Below are 13,218 nucleotides of genomic sequence, written 5' to 3' on the forward strand. Positions count from 1 at the left end.
CTTATCGAGTACGTATGGATGAGACAAACATCAGGTGACTGTTGTTTGGAGTTAAACCGGTTGCGAAATCATTTATTTTAGTGATGGCTACCAATCACAGCTTTGCAGGCAGGATAAAGTGCAGGGATGGCACATCATAGCATGCAAATTTGGCAACAGCATGAGCAAACATCATCTTTTACAGCGACTTACTGCTGCATTTTTGTCGCTTGGGGTCTTGCAACCAAAAGACATAGTTTGGGGGACGTTTGGGATTTTGCTAAACAACCACGGATGCCAACGAAAATCTATCCAAAGTGACTGTTGTGTTTGCGTTATTGATATCATCATTTGAGGTTTCCCTGGAAGTTACAACAACAGGTAGGTAAATGAAATGCACTGTGACTTGAGTAAACGTATGGATTTCTGTGGGTTTGAACATGTTGGACACATTTTGGATAATGTAAGTGCAAGACTCAAAAGGTGTATCTCAAAATTCTAGCTGTTTTCAGACATTTCACTGCAGAAACGTGACAAATTAGGTCTTGATGGCATCCTGCTAGAGGGCATCTCAAGGTTGTGGAGAGTAAAACTGACTCTGTTTGTGTGTGTGTTGTGTTTGTTTTGGGTCGTTATAACTTCTCCGATTGATCGCCTGGGCTTAAAGCAAAAACCGAGCCGTGAGAAAATCTCAAAGTCAAAAAGGTTGTGGTCCTTAATTAGTTTCTGGAGCTGAGTCAACGACGTGAGGATTTAACAAAGTCTGACTGAAAATATCTCAATTATAAATCAATAATGTTATAACACGGCTTTAATACAGAGGTGAACTTCAACAGCTGCCAAAAGTTCATCTTCACAAGTTGCTCAGTCTGATTTCTGTGTGTCTGTCCACATTTCAGCCAACAGAGGATGATTCCTGCTTGTTCTTGAAGCGGATTTATTAACTGCTTAAGTGTCTTGTGCAGAACGGCAGAGAAAATGTATGAACAAAATGTCACTGGATGCATTTTAAACCAGACTAAGAGTCAACAGACAGGCCAGCAGCTCTGTGAGGCTGTGCTCAAGCTAAATGCTAATGTCTTTAACATCTTTAAGGTAAAGTGTTTACCGTCTTCATCACCTCTAATATCTGTTAATCAAGTACGACTGAGGCTGATGGGAATATCAGTGGTGTATGAATAAACAAATCCCAGCAAAACTTAAGTATCTGAAAAATATTAACTTGATGATGGCAGAGTGATTAAGTGATATAGTGATTACGATTCATCCTGAGGGAAACATGCACGACTGTACATTATATCACAGCAACTTGTCAAGTAGCTGTCGAGGGATTCAAAGACGTGTGATGAGTTATTTCCTTCAGTTCAAGTTGATTCCAGTCGACTCCAGTCCACATGTCTGAGAACGTATACTCAAAAATGTGTCGTTAGAAAGGTCAACAGGATTACAAAAACCCCTCTTATTTGTTGTCTGGAAACTGTGAATTTTAGTGACAGCGTGCTGGTCTGTGTGGTGGATACTGAGATATTTCTCGGGATGAGTGGAAAGTTGCTGGTGGGGAAGGAAAAGTTCAGGAATCACAGAACTTATGAGGACTTATAAAGAAATCAACCTTATGGTGGCTTGAGGGGAAAGGTCAGGGGTTCAACAGAGTCCGATTCTTCCTCTGGGAACCATGAACACAGACAAACACTGAATATCACTGAGATATTTGAATCTGAAAGTGGTGGACCCACTGACCCTCCATTGCCACCCATAGAGCCACAGCTAATTGGATTAGAGAAAAAGTTCAAAGATCGCAGAACTTGATTTTGAGGGTTCATCCTCTGGGCACCATGTCTGGATGTCTGTACCACATCTCAAGAAAATCCATCCAGCAGTTTTGAAACATTTCATTAAAAAAAAATTAATGTAAACCTCATGGTGGCACAAAGGGAAGGTTCAGGGGTCCAACAGAGTCAGATTCTTCCTCTGGGAACCATGAACATGTGTGCAAACTGTCACAGTGATCCACTGAAGTTATTTGAATCTGGCCCAAAGTGGTGGAAACACTGACCGTCCTCCCTCAGGTCAGTTGATCACTCGATTCAGTAAACACTGTTCGAAATACTCGTGAAGAGCAGTGGACCTGGAAGAGAGCTCGAGATGAAATCTTAGGGGAGAAAAAAAAAAAAAAAAAAACAAGCACAGAGCTTCTTGACATGTGGGAGAGAGACGAGACGAACAAGTTGACAGATGCAGGAACACAAGAGATGGAGACTTTGGAGGTTCAGACTTCCACTTGGGGAATACAGAGAGCCGCATGATGCAGAGTCACATCTTGGCTGGTGTGTCTGGCTCCCCCCTCGTCCTCCTCTCAGTTTCTCTGTGCTCCCTCAGAGCTGGAGGAGAGGAGGCCGACAGCCGGCTGGAGCAGAGAGACAATAGAAAGAGTGTGTAACAGCTGAATCAGGAAGAAACAGGGCCAAAAGCGGGAGCCGCCCTCACCTAATGAAGCGCCATAAATACAACACAACTTCCCCTCCTCTCTTTTCATCCTCTGTGATCTGTTCTTTCACTACCACACACATACACATTTACAGAATTACATATTCAATGGCTGCCTGTCCAGTGTCAGCTTTACTGAAGATAATGCTATTCCATGGAAACATGCCAAGCAAACACCGGCGGCACTGCAACTGGCCGCGTTCTTGTGCAGCTGCAATTTGAATAAATCCTTACACAACAATGACACCTGCTGGGCAACTGAGACGTGAGGGACACAGGAATCAACGTCACATGAGAGCTTAAACCTGTACTTGTTAAATCAGAGAAAATAAGAAGAACAAACAAGGTTTTAAGACCACATTAAGTGTGGTTTCTGGGTGGCAGCCAGATGTGTTGGAAAGGGAGAAAATAAACCCCATTTTATTTATTAACAGGGTTATTTTGTACTCTCCTCATTCTGAGTCATCATGGTTTTATCTCATCTTGTTTACTACAGCAGCTCTTTGACTAATTATAATCTGTGTTTTCAAAATGTCTGAACCTCATTTTAGAACGCTGCAGTTTTAAATGGTTGCAAATGAAAGAAGGAAAAAAGCTCCGGCAAAACGTTTCTTTTTGATTACCTGCCTTAAAGTGGCGTGAAACAGGTCTGACAGTAAAAATTCAACAAAATCAAGACTGGAGACACTTCAGGAATCGTACATCTCAGGTAGTGGAATACGTCTGTACATCCATCAGACGTAAGACCCAGCAAAGGGGTCTTCATAAGGACAGTGGCGAAGATGTCGGCGTCAGCTGTCAGCCAGTCGAGCCAAGAAGCTCTGAGCAGCATGAAATATTTAAAGTCTGACAAGTCATGTCTTTCATATTATAAAGTATGAACCCAGGCTGTCGCAGAGAGTCTTATATAGACAGATTAGGTATAGAAATAAATGCAAAATGAAGCAGCCCAATGCAACATGACTTAATCCGTCATCTTCTTGATTTATTTTCAGTGCTGACAAGGACGAGTCTATCACCTGGAACTTCTGGTTGGGTTTGGGTTCGTTTGGACACTGGAGATATTTTGTGTTCAAACTTTAATTTCCCCCTCAAAATTCCATTTGTCTCAGGGTGGAAAAGCTGCTGAAACGGGATTTAAGGACCATAATGGGGCGTCAGAGTAAAACCCAAACTAATGAAATTCATCTCAAGTTTAGCAGCTTTCTAAGTCCGGGTGACTCGATTTCGCAATAAATCTGCTTAAAGTGTAGAGAGCTTAAGTGAATAAATGCTTGTGAAATCCTCCTCTGTTTAAGAACCATGTGGGCGTCCTTGACTGTGCGAATGTGACTCCAGACTGGCTTTTGTGCTGAGCGGCTCGTTTCACCAGCCTTTATCCCTTTCATTTGCCATCCTCGCAAATCAGCAGATTTCTCTTTATTGACTCATGCGACGGCTCAACATTAAAGGAATATTTTCTCGGTGATTGAAAAACATAATACCCGAGGTCTTATCGCTATCATCTCACATAAAACACATTTTAAAGGCTATTTCTCTTCAAGAGCAAAAGAGAGAGTTCTTTGTGTTGTGGCGTACGCGGGTTAATGGCGGAGAGGATGCCCCCGACAAAGGTCCATGAAACGTATCTGTAATAATAACGTCGTGGTGTGGAAAATTCAACCTCAGTCTTCCACTTCATTTACAAGAGTAAGAATGGAACCTACTCAGCGTGCATAAAACCAGTTTAACAATCAGATGAGGTTTTAAACAACAAAAAAAACAGTATGTACAGGAAGAATTTTGTTTTGTGAGATCAGACATTGCCAGGTGTGATGCATCAATCCCCTCCTCATAGCAGAGAGACTGCCGGTGACAGAGGGGTTGTTTAGTGGAATATGTTATTTAATCCAGTCAGCCTGAATCATTGATCCACTATCTGACTGAGGTTTGTACAAGTTAGAATCTATAGGCCCCAACCACAGCTCTGAGGTATCGGTAACCTGACTGCTCTGTGTATTGACGGCTCCACTCCGCTGTCCATGGTGCTGAAGTAGCAGACAGAAGGGCGGGACTGTGACAAAAACAGGACCAATTACAAATCGATCAGTTTGGACTTGAGTCTATAACATTCTCTAAACTATAAACTACGGTAAATACTAATGGGTGATCATATCCACACACTGCTGCCTGTAGTATACCCATAATATTTTATGATTCAGTGGCAAGACATGACCTTCCTTTCTGATAAAAAAAATAACAAATCCTCGACTGTGTACGCCTGAATCTTCAAGTATATCCTTCAAGGATGTATAAAACTGTAACTCTGAGGTGCAGAAGGTAAAGCAGAAGCAGGAAGTCAACCTGATATCGAACAACCAAGTCGCTGCCAAGCCCCCAGAAACAGCCCTCATGGGGGCAATGTGACATAGTGGACAAACTGTGTAATTACAAGTCATGGTGTAACATTTGTTTTTTAAGGTTACAACCTCAGCAAAATGTCTTGTTTCAGACCATCTGGTCTGATAACATTTGGAAAGGTCAACAACCCAAAAGTGACTGTAACAACAACTCTGTAAGGAAACTCCCACACAGAGTTTAAAACCCTGCGACTCCCCTCCAGATAGTTAAGCAGTGTCTTGTATCAGAGGTGAACCTCCTTCAACAAACTGAAACACGTCCTGTTACGATACAGCACTTAAAAATCCTCCTTTAAACAACTTTATCTTTCAGCCATGGATTTTTCATCTGACCTCATATTACCAGCCATACCTTCACATGCATATTTATTTTCTTCTCACACTCACACAGTGCCTTCCACTGTTCTCATTTTTAATAACTCATTCCCCATCCCATTGTCTCTCTTCGCCCACTCATGTTTTCAATCAATACACTACTCCTTCTGCCTGTTGCGCTGCCAGCGTACTTCTCTCCATCTGTCTATCAGTCTGTTTGTTCTGCCTCTCTGTACAGTATATACCACCGTTGGCTCACTCCACTTCCATTCCTGTTGCTCTTCTCCGGCAGATTGTCGTGTTTGTCATACAAACGCTCATCGCGAGCAGTTTCATCAGTGCCAAAACCATCACATTGGCTGAATTAAACCTTTACTGGAGTTTACTGACTGTAAATATCAATGGACTGAAGCCCACTGGAAAAGATAAACAAAGGAGATCGCTCAAGTTAGCTGTGCCAGCGTCCCTTCTGCCACTCTACTCATTTAAAGGTGCCATGTGTAGAATTTACTGGGGTTTTGGCAGAAACTTTTTTCATCCGCGTATCACCTGATAGTAACAAAAGTCATGTTTTTGTTTCCTTTGTTGCATTTTATATCAGCAGAAGGAGCCTTCCCTGTTTTACAGAGCCATGTTTCTACAGTAGCCCAGAGCAGACAAACCAAAAACTGGCTCTAGAGTTGCATTTAGCATTTTTGTCGTGGCCACCAGACTAGAGTAAGATGAAAGTTACTCCGACGCTCTTATAAACCACATACTAGTGCCGGACTGTGTTAGCAAACTGCTACACACGTACTACAATAAAAAATGCTAAAGTAGGTCCACATTTCCATTCAACTGGTGCATTTCATGAACACTAGACATGACAACTGGGTTTCCTCCCATTCTTCCCATTCTGCCTCCATGCAGGTTAATAAAAGTAGTGTAAACAAGCAGGAAACTTCCAAAAAATGGAGATTGCTGTACAAAAAATTGTTATTAGTATCAGAGGTGTATGTATTTTTCAGATTGTTCAAATGACTTTCAGATCAGCGCAGGTATCCTTCTGCTTACATTTCTGGCAGGGCTGTAAATCTAATACCAACTTCAGAGGGCACACCATGAAATGTTCTCAAGAGCAATTCCTGAGGGGGATAGCAAACTGGTGTAAGGTATGAGACTTTTGCATCTCAGGTACCAGTTTTGCTGCGCTGTGTGGAGCCGAGCTTCTAATGACGTCTCATACTCATGGTCCATCAGTGTCGCTCAACACTGACAGAAGTAATTGTGTGATCAGCTCTCAGCTATTTTGAAGCGTCTTACTCAGTCTTTGTGGTTTGGAGTGTAGTTTCTCTCAAGTGTCCATGTGTGTCTCAAAAACAAGACATATACAAGAGATTTAACCTTCTTTAATTTAGCCGTGTTGGACACAACTGCAGCATATGTGTGGGGTCCCTAAAGCTGCATTACGATGGCACAAGAGCACACAATGGAGATCAATATAAGGGCTGAGTGACTCTGTCCATGTGAGTGATCGTTTGTACCCCTGGTTTACCCCGGGGGACAGACAACAACTGCTTTCTCTACAGGGACCCTGTGTGGGCATCTGAATACTTAATAAGGTTACAGGCCAAAATAATGTGAACACTCGAGGAATTTGAGGACACAGCCATACCCCACGTTTGTCTACCTCAGTTGTTTTAAGGTGACATGGAGAGCATGAAAACAAATCAAGACAAGAGAAAGAAAAAGACAACATGTTGATGCAGTTGCTCCAGAGTGTTGCGCTGTATTAGGAATGAGCTGGAGAGAGCAACTGAACATGAATATTGGATGAACACAGTCGTGTAGGATGAGACCTCCCTCTGATTTTGAACAGCGAGGGCAGGGCAGGGGTAAAATCTGAGGCTGTGTGTCGACACCATCATTTTGCTTCCTGCAGCCCGTTTTACAATGAAAAACCAGCTTGTTGTATCTGGTAACTTGCATAAAAGAATAGCAGATTTTGAACCAGCAGATTCATATTTGGATGTGGACGGATTACGTCTTATGTCAGATATACAGAGAGTTGTGCAGTTCCTTTATCGGCCAACAGATGCAGGGTCCCCCAAACTCAACTGCAGGTAAAGGGTGGATGCCTCTTTGGAAAATTGTAGGTGAATACGTCTTTGTTTTGAAAACTCAATGAAGGCATATTACCAGAAACAAGCTGCAGGCCTCAGTTTAGAGGCTTGTTTCAAAATATTTCAGGATATTGTATTTGTAATACATCATTTTTCTGTTCAGTGTGCAATGTTTGTTTTACTTTATCTTTGCAAACACACAACCCTTATTCTCTTGAAGGAGTACAAAGTACGAGTGTTCAGGCTGGCACTGAGTGGTGCCAGTTGGTTTCTAACTGATTGGATTCATTCTTGTACAAAAAGCCACAAGATAAGCACAACACACACACACACACACACACAAACACACACTGCCTCAAACTAATTAAAGAACTTGGCCCTTCTTTTCCATAACACGCTCATGTCAAAATAAATAAGAAAAAGCTCTTGTAGTCATGCGCTAAGATCAATTTAATGGCTCTTATTTCCCATTAACTCATCACAATAACTTACATTTAACGGTGGGTAAATCAGACACAAACTACTTTCTGTCCTTATTCACTGATGTGATGTGATGGAGTTCTTGTTATTAACTGTAAACTCTCTGAACTTCAATTAAGACACAGAGGAGTAACGCTGCATTTCAATAATTTAAATGTTTTTGTACATGACAACAATTTTTGTTGACGACCTGAAGTAGCGCGCAGCCTTTCTCTTCATTGAAGTTGAGCTCTCGTCTTGGTGTTACTGCAGTTCCTTTGGTTCTCAACAGAGATGTATAAATGACTTAATGCCTTTTTGAGAAATAAGTAACCTCTCAAACAACCACTTAATGGCCTTCACACCCTGCCAGTGAGATCTCAGTAGTTGTAATAATTTATCTATTGGCCCGACTGTTAGCTGAGCTGTGAGAAATCACAGAGTCAGATCCAGTTAAATCCCCAGACCTGCAGTTACTGTATGAATCTGATTCGCTACAGTGGTTGTTCATATGGATTTTAATTTGTTTACACATGTGGGATAATGCTGCTTTCATACATCAATAAAAGCTGGTAAATTTCCAAAACTTTGACAAAGTTGTGTCCACAGCAACATTAAGTTCCTGCAGCCAAGACGCAAAATACAGATGATTTCAATTCTTTGATTGACGGCCATACGACACACTAACGGTGTCAGCAGTGCAGTAAAGCTCGTTTACATCGCCACCTACTGGTTAATTTGATTATATCAATGACTATATTCCAACACACTGGTATGTGTGAGGCAGATATGACATCCCTATAAACAAATGTTCACACCTTTGACTCTGATTCTGTTTTGCGCTTGCATTTTTATGTTCTGTCTGTTCTTCTTGATGGCTGAATCACGTATAACGTACAGTTTATCTTTCCTTTCAACTTCTTTCTTAAAAAATCAGTCACGCCTCTTCATCTGCTCTATATGGGCGAGGAAGCAAAATATCACTTTTGACTTCTCAAAAGAAATTAATACTTTTTTTGGCACAGTTAGCTGCCGAGGATGATGCGGATGCTTAGTCATACTTGGTTTCCAGACTGCGCTGGATTACTCTTAAGTCTCATTGTTTTGGGATTTAGCTAATTAAACCTCGCCCAGAAAAAAAAGGGGGTTGATTAGTCGAAATAGCTTCTCCTCTTAGATGATTTTTTTTTGGGTTACATGCATTAAAATGACTTTTTCATGCTGCAGTTTACAGTTCACACGGGGTGGAAATGACGCTTGAGGATATGCTTCTACTGAAAGGCACGTGCAAACGTACGTGTACAAGGAAACTTGTATATGTGAGGATAAGATTCAACTTCATCCCGATTATAAGGAAAGAAGCTGGTATGAATGTCTGTGGAGTTTTGTGCTATGGTTGCAAATGTGATTGCTTCTCCACAAAAACATTAGATCCTTTGAAGAAATTTGAAAAAGGGTAAAGTCGATGTTTCCTCCATCTTGAATCTGCAGGCTGTGTTGTCCACCGACTAATTGGCTTTTTCATGAATAACGGTGTAAACTTTTTTCTTTGTTGTCACCGAGCCAGAAGCCTCCAGCCTTCCACCATGTTGAGGACAGAGATAAAGAAACAATGCCTCGGCCCCAAACACTGGCAGGAGTCCATTGTATTAAGGCGGCATATGGAGCGTGGGTGAGGATGGACAGATTCGTCTCTACCTGAATGCGCACAGACACAAGATGCAATCAGGCGAAATGAGAGACATGGTGGAGTTGGACAACACGACTCCAATGAAAGGTTCTGCTGCACTTGTTGAAACATTAAGACCTAAATTAAAGAATAAATCTAACACGATCTTGAGAGCAACGTTTGTCCTTCTGCCTGACCCTTTTATATTATTATAAGTAAACATTTTTCACACATGTATGAAACCGAGTGGAAAAAAATTCAGTAGAATTTTCTTGAAAAAGTTCCGTTGGATATCTGAAAAAACATCTGTAACCCCAATGCTCACCCTCATTATCTTATGATTCTGTAAATTTTAGCTTTTTGATGTTTTACAGCATGCTTTATGATATACAGCAGTCTATAACCTACATATAAGCCCGGGTCTCCGCAGTGAGGACAAAGCCTCTGCACATGTGACGCCTGCTCTACCAACCAAGCTAAACGTTGCACCATGATTTTCTTTTCTCATGTAATTTTTTGTATACTTTAAAAGATGGTGAGGGGGGAAAATATCTTGGAAATATTTTTATCTCCTGGACCATCTGTCCTGAGGAACAAATGTTTTACTACTACAACATACAATACAATACAGTAGTAGTTCATAGCTTTTGTTTGTACGCTTCACAGTACAGTCATCTGCTGAATGCTGTGATTCAGATCTGAGGATGTGAAGGGTTTCCCTCATTTGAAATCTTCTCACATCATTTTTACTCACAGCATCATCTTGCCATCAGTTGCATTTGTTACAGACCTTTCAGCGTTATTCTCCCATTGTACTTATTGATCGTCACCCTGAGTATGAGCATTAAACATAGGCTATAAAGACAAATGTAAAGTGGAGAGCTATATATTAGATCTGGACTCTAAAGCTGCTGACTGCTCAGCTTGAGCCTGGCATCACACTCAATACATATTTGCCTTCTCAGAATCTGCAGTGAAGAAATAACAGTCATTTAATATCATGCTTGAGATGACACAATGACTGTGCATATTTTGACAGTGAGCCCATTCAGTCCAGCAGACTCGATGATGAGGCGCTCGCAGTGCAACGGTGTCTGTAAGCCAATGAAATCGGAGGGAGGGATGGTGATTAACTGCTGCTGGTGTGATTCTATCAGGGAGAATGAGTCTCAGAGATTAATACACAAAGGGGAAAAAAAAGAGAGACACGGTATGACGGGTTGTTTTTAATACTTCCATAAACCGTTAGAGTGCGACTCTAAAACGCCTCCGCATTCATCACGTCGGTCATCGATCCCCGGCTCTGCATCAGAGGCCGCTCTTATTTCCATTTTTATACCATCCGGGCAAACACAACCTCTGAAAATGAGCTGACAGGTTCACAGAGGGAGACTTTGATTGAAGTGCTACCAAAGCAATCAGTTGTTACAGACTACCATATTAAGGCCTGGGGGAGCGGGGGAGTGGTTTGAAAACAATTATGACTGGAACGTTGACTCTTTCTGAACTATTGAACACATTTGATTGAAAGCTCTTTGCATCGAAAGCAGGCGGCCTTGCAAAGTGTCCCAAAGCTATAAAAAAAAGTTTATTTGAGTGAGTGTTTTTGTAGGAGGATTTCAAATGATTAGCCACTCAACTGTAGACCAATATGGTTGTATCGTGTCCAGGTTTAAAAATAACAGATGACAAAGATTCAGGTGGGGAATAAATCCACATTTTTGGTTTGGTTCCCTGCGTCATCAAGTACAAACTGGTATATGAATGAAAAGTTTAAAAAGTTTACATACACTTGCAGTAAAGAACATGTAGTTCATGGCAGCTTTCAGTTCCAATGATTTCTACAACTCTCATCTTTCTGTGATGGATTATGGAACTACTATGGAACTATAATGTACTACTTTGTCACAAAAACAACCATTCATAAAGTCATGGTCTTCTGAAAATGTGGCTAAATCAACTAGGTCATAATACACATACAGGGATTCTAATACAGGTGTAATTAATTTTAATGACAACTTACTGAAGTTAATGAATATCCAAAATTTGTTATCTTATAATATTACAATATTACATAAAACCATCAAAACCGTCAAAAAAAGGACTTATATACCGAAATGTCGATCTTCTGAAAAGTAGGTTTAAGGTCCTATACTATAAAAAACACATTTTCTCTGGTCTCTACAAATATAAGCTGGTCCTCCCTGAGCCTGCCAACTCCCAGAATCAGGAAAGCAAACGATTCCTGCCTGGTCTCTGCAGCCCACCCACTGGTAACACGGTGCTCCTACAGGCTGTTCACATTCAGCTCCTTTCGTTACGTAACGACAGGAGAGATTTTCAAAGGCCGACCTCCTCTGCGAGATTTCTGAGAGGGGGCGTCCATCACCGAGGTAAAGTTCGGTGTGTCCAGCAGTGAGACAGCAGTTTCACAAAGTCATTGCTCAAAGCTAGACACGCAAATTGCTCTGTTGTTGGTTGTAAATATCAACATCAGTGTCTATATTCTGTCCCAGCTGCAGAACAACAGAAGAGACAGTGGTTGCGTTTCATTTTTAACGACAACGTGCCAGCTGCGGTTCATCTTAGCTTGTGTGTGTGTGCTAACCACTTCACATCGGACTGCTTCAGTAACAAGGGTCAGTACAAAACTGGCTTTGCCTCGACACTGACCCTCGTAAAAGGATCAGTCCCAACCATACCAGACCCAGCAACTGCACCTGAGCCACAGGTAAGTGTCGCCGTGGTCTGATAGAATTTACAGTTGCCTACAAGTATAGTGAAGTAAGCTGGAAACTGGCTAACTAGTTAGCTCCGCTTCAGTCTGCTATGTAATGGCGTTTGAAGCGAGTTTAATGTTAATAATATTACAATGGAGCTTGGTTGTCACAGTACAAGGTCTGGAAACATGTGCAGACTGGAGACAGAGATGATGCGAACAGTGTCCAAGAGTTTGGAGACTGAGTTGGAGACAAACACAGCTTTTGCTAGCTGTTAGCCATTAGCGCGGTGTGGTAGAAACTGTAACAAAACATACAAACAAACTAACATTATACAGACACACTAACCATTCTGAAACGTCCTGCTGCAGCCACAGAGTTTGTACTTCTTCAGGAGCCTCTCCTTCTGGGTCCGGTTCTGGGTGAAACTAGTTCGGTTGAACGAAAAAATCTCAGCAAGCCATAGCAATTCATCCACCTTGCACATGCCACCGCTAGCAACAGGCTAGTCTTCCTGAGAGGGGCGTGTAACAGGCAAATAGGCGTTGACAGATGGAGCTCATTAGCATTTAAAGGTGCAGGCACAGAAACAGCCTGCTCAGTAGAGCTCAGTTAAGCGACTTTTAGACAGCTGAAATTCAGTTACCCCACAAATCCTCAATGGGGGTTCACGTCGCAAGTTGGCTGTCCTGTCAAGCATAGTAACACCATAATCAGCAAACCAGGTACTAGTGGTTTTGTCACTGTGGGACTTGGACTTGGCACCCACCTAACTGGTTTAATAGTGCTCCATACTGTATGACTTCCTTTTCGGTGGTTTTTAGTTGACTCTTGACCATCCTCACCAGTTTTCTCTCAGCAGCAGGTGATTGTGTTTTATTTCTGACTGTTGATCTTGTAGCTGTTTTGAAATGTCTCCAAGTGAATTTCCTGACATGCTCAAATCAATAACACACTTTTTCAGATTAATGCTGACCTCCTTAGACTTTCCCATTGTAATGTTTGTGGCTGAGTCTAGTGTGGTGTATCAAACAAGCCCTATTAAAATGGACTCAGCCATCTTCAATCAAAATCACTCAGAAGTTAAG

Source organism: Acanthopagrus latus, chromosome 1 (assembly GCF_904848185.1).
Source record: "Acanthopagrus latus isolate v.2019 chromosome 1, fAcaLat1.1, whole genome shotgun sequence".
Taxonomy (NCBI): Eukaryota; Metazoa; Chordata; class Actinopteri; order Spariformes; family Sparidae; genus Acanthopagrus; species Acanthopagrus latus.